This window comes from Mustelus asterias, chromosome 17 (genome assembly GCF_964213995.1).
Source record: "Mustelus asterias chromosome 17, sMusAst1.hap1.1, whole genome shotgun sequence".
NCBI classification, from domain to species: Eukaryota; Metazoa; Chordata; class Chondrichthyes; order Carcharhiniformes; family Triakidae; genus Mustelus; species Mustelus asterias.
In genome coordinates this window covers 62,833,315-62,842,346 of record NC_135817.1, presented here as the reverse complement: position 1 = coordinate 62,842,346, position 9,032 = coordinate 62,833,315, and positions in this window count along the sequence as shown.

The following is a 9,032-nucleotide window of genomic DNA, read 5'->3' as shown; positions in this document are numbered from 1 at the left end:
GCTTTGTTAGTGAAGGGAGGGATCAGTGCTGTAATGAGAAATGACAAAAGCTGAATTTCTGTTTCATAAGGGATTTGAAGATTTCTTGTTAGAATTCTCTCAAAAATTCACTCCCACTGGCTTTAATGATGGCCTATCTCTCAAGCTTGCCTTCCGAGATTCCTTTTCCCTGAATTCCCGAGTATGCTCAACACCAGCTCACAATGATCGTGCCAAGCAGAACAACGCTGCTTCAAAGGGGTACCTTAGCCCCAACGGTCCTCCTGATTGACTTAAAGTCTGCTCCCCAAAGCCCTTTCTCGAATTTATTAACTCAACTTAACTGGGGCCTGTTCCTGTTTCTTTGACACTTACGAGCTGACTCTCTGAAGCTGACGGCCTCAAGCAGAGTTGTTCACTGATCTTTGAACTGTTCTGGTGACCTATCAAAGCACTCTAAGAAGGTACCACCCTTATTACTAGGCAGGAACCAATGTAACGAGCATTGGAGCTTCCTACACCTAAATACCACAATCTCCACAGATACATTAGCACCCAGGGACACACAGATCAATGGATTTCATGACATCCATCATGAACTGAACTAATGTCAAACATAAAAGCAGTCGAATATAGTCCTGTCTTCACCACTCCAAGTCATATGCCCTGATATCCATTTATTTCAATACCTGGCCACATCAGAACCCAGAAACCATCTGCTCTTGAATACTCTCCCTCACATAGGCTGCACTCACACTGCAAAGTAGAGTCAGCAGGAGCTGACTCTGACACCAGTTATAGAGCTTGAAGCTGGGCTGACTCTGGAACAAAGTGTGGTGAGGCAACCTGCAGGAGGGAGCCTTGCTTCCAATTCACTCAATTAAAATCCATTGAAAAATGGAAACTGCTTTCCAACTATTCTAAACTTGTAAATGCGAATAAATAGCAGCAATATAACTAAGGCCAACGATAGGGTCAATAACACAAAAATAATAGAGGTATTAGCTATGAGGAGAGGTTGGATAAACTCGGTTTGTTCTCACTGGAATGACGGAGGTTGAGGGGTGACCTGATAGAGGTTTACAAGATTATGAGTGGCATGGACAGAGTGGATAGTCAGATGCTCTTTCTTAGGGTAGAAAAGTCAAGTACTAGGGAACATAGTTTTAAGGTGCGTGGGGAAAAGTTTAGAGGAGATGTGTGAGGCAAGTTTTTTACACAGAGGGTGGTGAATGTCTGGAACGCACTGCCCGGGGAGGTGGTGGCAGCAGTTATGATAGCATCATTTAAGAGGCAACTAGACAAATACATGAACATGATGGGTATGGAAGGATACAGACTCCGTAACTGCATAGGGTTTTAGTTTAGGCAGGCATCATGATCAGCGCAGGCTTGGACGGCCGAAGGGCCTGTTCCTGTGCTGTACTGTTCTTTGTTCTTTGTTATTAGCAAGTGAATAAACAAGATAAATCATTTTAAAATTGTGAATTGTAAGTGTTGCAGATGAGTGGTTTAAAAGTATTGGGGCTGACATCTTTGAGACATCTCCTGACATGAGGTGGAGATGCCGGCGTTGGACTGGGATGGGTACAGTAAGAAGTCACACAACACCAGGTTAAAGTCCAACAGGTTTGTTTGGAATCACGAGCTTGTGAAGTGCTGCTCCTTCATCAGGTAAGTTACATGGACTGTGATATGGGTGCTTCACTCACTATGCTGTTAGTCTTCATTTTTCTTTCATTTCGATTGATCTAAATGGGGTCAACCTCACTCGATCTCGATGCTGCCAAACAGATTCCAGGCGTTGCAGCCGGTTGAGCCTGGCACCTTGGTCTTTGCGCGGCCCACTGGTTGCACGGAACAGCTCACCCGCAGCACAGCAGCAATATAAACTGCAAAGTGGTTTCCGGTTTTCTTGTTCTCTCTTGACCATGCAGCGAGCTAGTTGGGAGAGACCAATATCGCCCTCCAGAGCTCACCAAGCTCTTTGGCCTGCCGTTTACCCGGGCTGTCCGACCTTCCGTACCGGAGTCACCGGAATGCCAACTGGTGTCAGAGCTGGGTTGTCGGGGCACCATTTCGTAATACCAAAACAGAAAATGTTGGAAAATCTCAGCAGTCCTGACAGCGTCTGTGGAGAGAGAATAGAGCCAATGTTTTGAGTCAGGATGACCCTTTCTCAGCTGTAATGTTTTCCTGTGCCTTTGGAAGCAGTGCAACACCATAGCTCGCAGAGGTGCCAGTCCTTACTAATGAGCCATTCCCAAATTCAGGCAACTAGACAAATACATGAACAGGATGGGTATGGAAGGATACGGACTCCGTAACTGCACAGAGTTTTAGTTTAGGCAGGCATCATGATCAGCGCAGGCTTGGACGGCCGAAGGGCCTGCTCCTGTGCTGTACTGTTCTTTATTCAGTTCAGGAAACCTGGTCGGCATGGACAAATTGGGCTGAAGAGCCTGTATCTGTGCTGTATATCTCTACGGCTCTATGGTTCTATGACAGACTTTTCCAGGCTCGCCTGGGGGCCTTCCAAGGTGAATTTGCCTGCCGCCCTCTCTATTTTGAATCCTGAGTTATAACTCGAGTTTATGTGAATAAGTGACTGATTTTTTTACAAAGTACCACAGTTTCACCGATGGCAGTATATATATTTTTGCTTTATTTTCTCATCAATAGACAGGAGTTCTTCGTGTTGCTGAGGTGCACACAAAGGGAAGTAGAACGAACCTTTAATAAGAATGTAAAGGTGAACGACCATTGAGCACCTTAGCTGGTAAATCCCCCTCTGTACTAAATAATTTTCCTTGAGGACAGACAGATTAGCCTGACTGTATCTGCTCTTACGAGCAGCAGGAGTGGAATATTAACTTTACTATTGAGAATATGGGGTTTATTAATCGACTTTAAGGACACTTGCAATTATTAGAGTATTACAAGGTAACCACTTTGAAAAGCACATAAGCTTCCCCCAGTATTAGTTATATTGCTGCTCACCCATTCAAATAACCCATTGCACAGCAGGGCCGAGCTAAATTCTTCTTGGGTGTACCCAAATAGGCGTCAGAGTGTGGCGACTAGGGGATTATCACAGTAACTTCATTGCATTGTTAATGTAAGCCTACTTATGACTAATAAATAAACTTTAAAAAAATATATAATAGAATAGCTATTTAAAGAAATCATAGAAACCCTACAGTGCAGAAGGAGGCCATTCGGCCCATCGAGTCTGCACCGACCACAATCCCACCCAGGCCCTACCCCTACATATTTTACCCGCTAATGTACGCATCTCAGGACTCTAAGGGGCAATTTTTAACCTGGCCAATCAACCTAACCCGCACATCTTTGGACTGTGGGAGGAAACCAGAGCACCCGGAGGAAACCCACGCAGACACGAGGAGAATGTGCAAACTCCACACAGACAGTGACCCGAGCCGGGAATCGAACCCGGGACCCTGGAGCTGTGAAGCAGCAGTGCTAACCACTGTGCTACCGTGCCGCCCACATATGTATTCAGATATTTGAAATCAATAATTTCTGCTGAATAAACAGTACGGTTTTCATTTATGAATGTCTTAAAGTTGATTTGGTTTATTATTGTCACATTTATTGGGATACAATGTTAGCTTTACATTTCACTTTTCTTTAATTGATGGAATTTAAATTCCATTAGTTGCCATATTGGGATTTGAGCCCTTATCCCCAAGCATTAGCTTGGGCCTCTGGGTTGTAAGTCGAGTGACATCATCACTACACTACCATCTTCCCCCAGTTGTTGCAGCCCTTTGATAATTTTCAGAGCTCCCTGCATAAAACATTGGAGACCAGGGGCAGAATTCTCCCAGCCTGGGATCAAGTCCCCTGGCAGGGCGGGAACGTAGAGTAGTATCCCGCTGTGGAGGCCGGCAGCAAAACATGCCGAAACTTCCAGCCACAACCTAATTAATTATGCAACCAGGTATTTTGCACCACATTCAGTGGCAAACAGGCTTGTGTCGTGTTGCCCACCATCCTATTAAAAAGGCACCCACCATTATTGACCCACTATTGAAGGAAGAGGGCGGATGCTCTGAAGATGAAGATGGATCTCAGGGAGCACTCTGAGACCAGAAGATGGACCTCCTGATAAAGAGGCTGGAAGATGAACCATTCCAGGACACCAAATCTGGAAGGTCCACCTGGAGATGCTCCCCTCACCCGCTGCCCTGGTGTTCCGGGGTCCAGGGCTGCCAGCAGCATCCATGCTGAGTTTCGCAGGAAGCCCCAGGTATTTGTTCAGGTGAGCCCCGACATCTCTGCGCCAGGTTGTTCCAGAGTGTTTCTTACCAGCATGTTTTCCCGCTGGTGCCACGGAGAATCGGGCGTGGGTAATGGGACCTTTATCTGCATCCTATTAGCGAGATGCAAATGTGCTTCACACCAGCGGGTTTCCCGGTCCGCCATGATGGGCACCAGCAGAAGATCCCACAAGAAATTCACACTGGCATAAAACCGATTCCTCGGTCTCCCGTCCGCTCTCCATTGAACCCGTTGGCGGGGGTATGGGAGAATTCCGCTCTATGTATCTGTGCTTCTCCAACATCTGTGCAAACATGTGAAAAGATTTTATGAGCATGGAGAACATCAGCGAGCAAATGGCAATCTAAGGCCCAAACATCAGTGCAACATTTACTAGTGTTGTGTCTGCTGCCATTGAGAGATTAAACTCCAAATTATGGTCATCGACTACAATCTAGTCCTGTTTCCTGCTTGAAAAACATTAACTTGTCCAATAGAATCAATTAAGTGTTTTTAATGAAACCACAGAGGTGACATTTATTTTCACAATTTCAATTTAATTTTGTGGAAAATTCAAATGAACAAACTTTGGATTGGGAAGGAGGACTTGACTGTATCTGAATGCAATATCCACACTGCAGTTTTGAATTTCTAAAAACTGCGTGAAGCCAGGAATCATATTTTCCCAGAAGCAAAAAGCTGACCATTTACTTTGGACCTTCTTGTTCGCTTAGCAGTTCAAAAGGAAGTTCTACTCCATTATCTGAAGTAAGCTTAGGTTTATTAATGTCACAAGTGGGCTAACACTAACACTGCAATGAAGTTACTGTGAAAATTCCCTAGTCGCCACACTCCAACGTCTGTCCGGGTTCACTGGAGAAGAATTTAGAATGACCAATGCACCTGACCAGCATGTCTTTCAGACTGTGGAAGGAAACTGGAGTATTCGGAGGAAACCCACGCAGACACGAGGAGAATGTGCACACTCCGCACAGACAGCGACGCAAGCTAGGAATCGAACCCGGGCCCCTGGCGCTGTGAGGTAGCTGTGCTAACCGCTATGCCACCGTGCTGCCTGCAAGTAACGCCAGCCATGTATTTGAGCATTGAGCTTTGACAAAGGGTCATGTGGACTCAAAATGTCAGCTCTTTTCTCTCCTTACAGATGCTGCCAGACCTGCTGAGATTTTCCAGCATCTTCTCTTCCAGCCACGTATTTATTTGGTTCCATAACAAAACTGGAATCCATAATTAGCAAGGATTGGAGAGAGCGAAATTCTCAATCTCCAGAGCTTTGTATTTTCTCTCTTTAAACTGACTCAAGTAAAATTACTGGAATATCATCAGAAGAGGGTCTTTCATCCTAACAGGAAAGAAGGTGCATATTTGGACAGAGTCAGAACACGACGCTACTTAATCCTTTTCTTAATTGCATACACATCCAAACAGAACATAAACCAAGAAAGGTCAAATTCCTTCAAGGTAAGATTGGCAAACTGTATGACAAATATGCAGGATACAACTTGTAAGGAAATTGAATTTTGTATTTGTAACATTGAGAATTAAACACAACTGGTTCTGAAGAATCTGTTTCAACTATTCTGTGAAAGCCACTTGGAATGTTCTTACTTGCTTGGCAATAGGACAAAAAGGCATAGCATGAAGGATGATATTAGTGAAGTCACAGAGCAGCCAACACCTGCATAGAATTTGAGCTGATAGAGCCACAGTGAGAAAAGCTTTTGTTAAAATGCCAATGAATACTTTGTACAGTAACCAATTTTTACAGTTGTACGGGCAACAATTAATCAAGATTAATGACTGTTTAAGAACAGCCGGCCACCCGTTCAAAACAAACAGCCATATTAGATTACACGGGCAGGCTGTGAAGCAGTATTTTTAAACTGCACGCACGATGTTAAATAGAAATCCTAATCACGTCCCAGAGGAAATTTATTAGAATGGAACCAGGAATGAAGGGCTTCAGTTATGTGGAGAGATTATAGAAGCTGGGATTGTTCTCCCTGGAGTGGAGAAGGTTAAGACGAGATTTAATACAGGTGTTCAACATTGCTACCTTTGCTGCTTTCAGCTCAATGGCTGCATAGATATACCTCAAAATAACGCGTAGGTGGCAGGCACAGTCTGCCCACTTTACTGGAGAATCTAACAATTAACCTATTGTAGCTGAGGGAAGTACAGAGCATTTCAATTCCCTGGCCATACTGGCAGCATGTGACAAGATGTTTCAACATGCTTAATGTCAGCCCGTCATTTCCAGTAAGTGCAACAATACACTTCCAGACCATTAATGTGACAAGTCTAAAACATGCACAACTGATTTCAAACTCGGTAAGCTTATCCAGTCATAGGACCAAATCATGAAATGGGTGAGCCAAAAAGGGAACTTACACATGGAAGCAGGGGGCGTGGCTGAGGTAGTAAATGAATGCTTTATATTTGGTTTTACTAGGAACTAAAATGCTGCTAACATTGTTGCAAAGGAGGAAGTAATTGAGACATGGTACGGGTGAATAATTAATAAGAAGTAGGTATTAGAAAGGCTGGCTGTACATAAAGTTAGGGCGGTATGGTGGCACAGTGGTTAGCACTGCTGCCTCACAGCACCAGGGACCCGGGTTCAATTCCCAGCTTGGGTCACTGTCTGTGTGGAGTTTGCACATTCTCCCTGTGTCTGTGTGGGTTTCCTCCAGATGCTCTGGTTTCCTCCCACAGTCTGAAAGACATGCTGATTGGTTGCATTGGCCATGCTAAATTCTCCCTCAGTGTACCCGAACAAGCAATGGAATGTGGTGCCTAGGGGATTTCCACAGTAACTTCATTGCAGTGTTAATCTAAGCTTACTTGTGACACTAATAAATAAACTAAAACTTCATAATCACCAGGTCCAGGTCTGACATATCTGAGCGAAATCAGGGTAGATGTTATGTAAGCACTGGTCATGACTTCCTTAGATACAGGGATGGTGCCAGAGAACTGGAGAATTGTAAATGTTACTCCCTTATTAAAAAAAGGATATAAGGATAAGCCAGCCACTACAAACCAGCCAGTGTAACCTGAGTGGTGGAAAACCTTTAGAAATTATAATGTTGGACAAAATTGGATAAATTAGGGTTAATTAAAGAAAGTCAACACTGACTTGTTAATGACAAATTGTGTTTAACTAATTTAATTGAGTTTTTTGATCAGGTTACAGGGTTGATGAGGGCAATGCAGTTAATGGATGTCCAAAAGGCATTTGACAAGGCGCCACATAACAGGTTTGTCGGCAAAGTTAAAGCCCGAGGATAAAATGGAGAGTGGCAACATGGAAACAAAGTAGGTCGAGTGATAGAAAATCCAGAGTAATGGTGAACAGATGTTATCCAGACTGAAGGAAGGTCTACAGTGGAGTTCCCTAGGGGTTCATGTTTAGGACCACTGCTTTTCTTGATTTATATTAATGTCCCAGTGGGTGTATAGGGCAAAATTTCAAAATTTGCAGATGACACAAAATTTGGAAGTATCATAAACTGTGAAGGGGACAGTGATAGACTTCAAGAGAAAATAGGTAGGATGGTGGAATGGGCAGACATGAGACAGATGAAACTTTATACCAAGTAGTGTGAAGTGATAAGAAGAAGGAGGAAAGGCAATATAAATAAAGCATACAATAAAGCATAGGGATGCAGGAACAGAGGGATCTAGGGGTATATGGACACAATTCATTGAAGGTGGCAGGGCAAGTTGAGAAAGTGGTTAGTAAGGTGGGCAACTGAGCTTTATAAATAGCAACAGAGTCCAAAAGCAAGCAAGTTATGGTGAAACTTTATAAAATACAGGTCCGGCCTATACTTGAGTATTGTGTCCAATTGTGGGCAACACTTATTGCAAGGATGTTAAAACATTGGAGAGCATGCAAAAAGGATTTATGAGAATAGTTCTGGGGATGAGAGACTCCAATGGAAAAATTAGTGAAACTGGTTCTGTTCTTATCAAAGAAGATTGAGAGGAGATTTTTATAAAGAGATGGTCAAAATCATAAGAGGTTCTGATCGGGTAGATAGGGATAAAATTTTCCCATTGGTGGATAGATCAAGAATCAGAGAACCAGGATTTAAGGCGATTGCGAAGAACCACAGACAATACAAGGATAAACATTTTTACACGGCAAGCAGTTAGGATTCGGAATGCACTGCCTAAGAGTGTGGGAGTGGCAGATTCTTTCCAAGGAGATTAGATGATTATCTGAAGAGAAAACATTTGCAGGGTTTCAAGAAAATGTCAGGGGAATGGGATTAACTAAATTGCACTTACAGAGTGCCAGCACAAACATAATTGGCCAGGAATTATGTAGTAGATTATTCTTAAAACAAAATCTGATTTCACTGATGCAGTCAAATATATTACAAGTGAGAAAGGTCCAACGCAAAGTTTATAACAGGTGTAGGGGAAAGTGTATATAGCACTTCATCATGTCCTCAGTGAGGCACTTTATATACAAACATATTCCCAACTGTATTCATCTCATATATCTTACATAACTGCATTATTCATAGAATCATAGAAACCCTACAGTACAGAAAGAGGCCATTTGGCCCATCGAGTCTGCACCGACCACAATCCCACCCAGGCCCTACCCCCATATGCCTACATATTTTACCCACTAATCCCTCTAACCTACGCATCTCAGGACACTAAGGGGCAATTTTAGCATGGCCAATCAACCTAACCCGCACATCTTTGGACTGTGGGAGGAAACCGGAGGA